The following is a 223-nucleotide window of genomic DNA, read 5'->3' on the forward strand; positions in this document are numbered from 1 at the left end:
GGGATTATGGGATTCCAATTCTATACAGCTATGCAAAAGTTGTTCTAACTGTATTCCTTTTTTTTTTTTTTTTTTTTTTTTTTTTTATTTTTTTTTTTTTTTGCCCCTCAGGTTGTAAACTAAAAGATGAAAAACCACAAGACACTGAGATGTCAGAACAGACTCGCAGGAAGGTACCAGTTCCTCCTATTCCAAAGTATCTGCCCCCAGTGAACCTGATTCA

The sequence above is a fragment of the Mus pahari genome, chromosome 12 (assembly GCF_900095145.1).
Source record: "Mus pahari chromosome 12, PAHARI_EIJ_v1.1, whole genome shotgun sequence".
Lineage (NCBI taxonomy): Eukaryota > Metazoa > Chordata > Mammalia > Rodentia > Muridae > Mus > Mus pahari.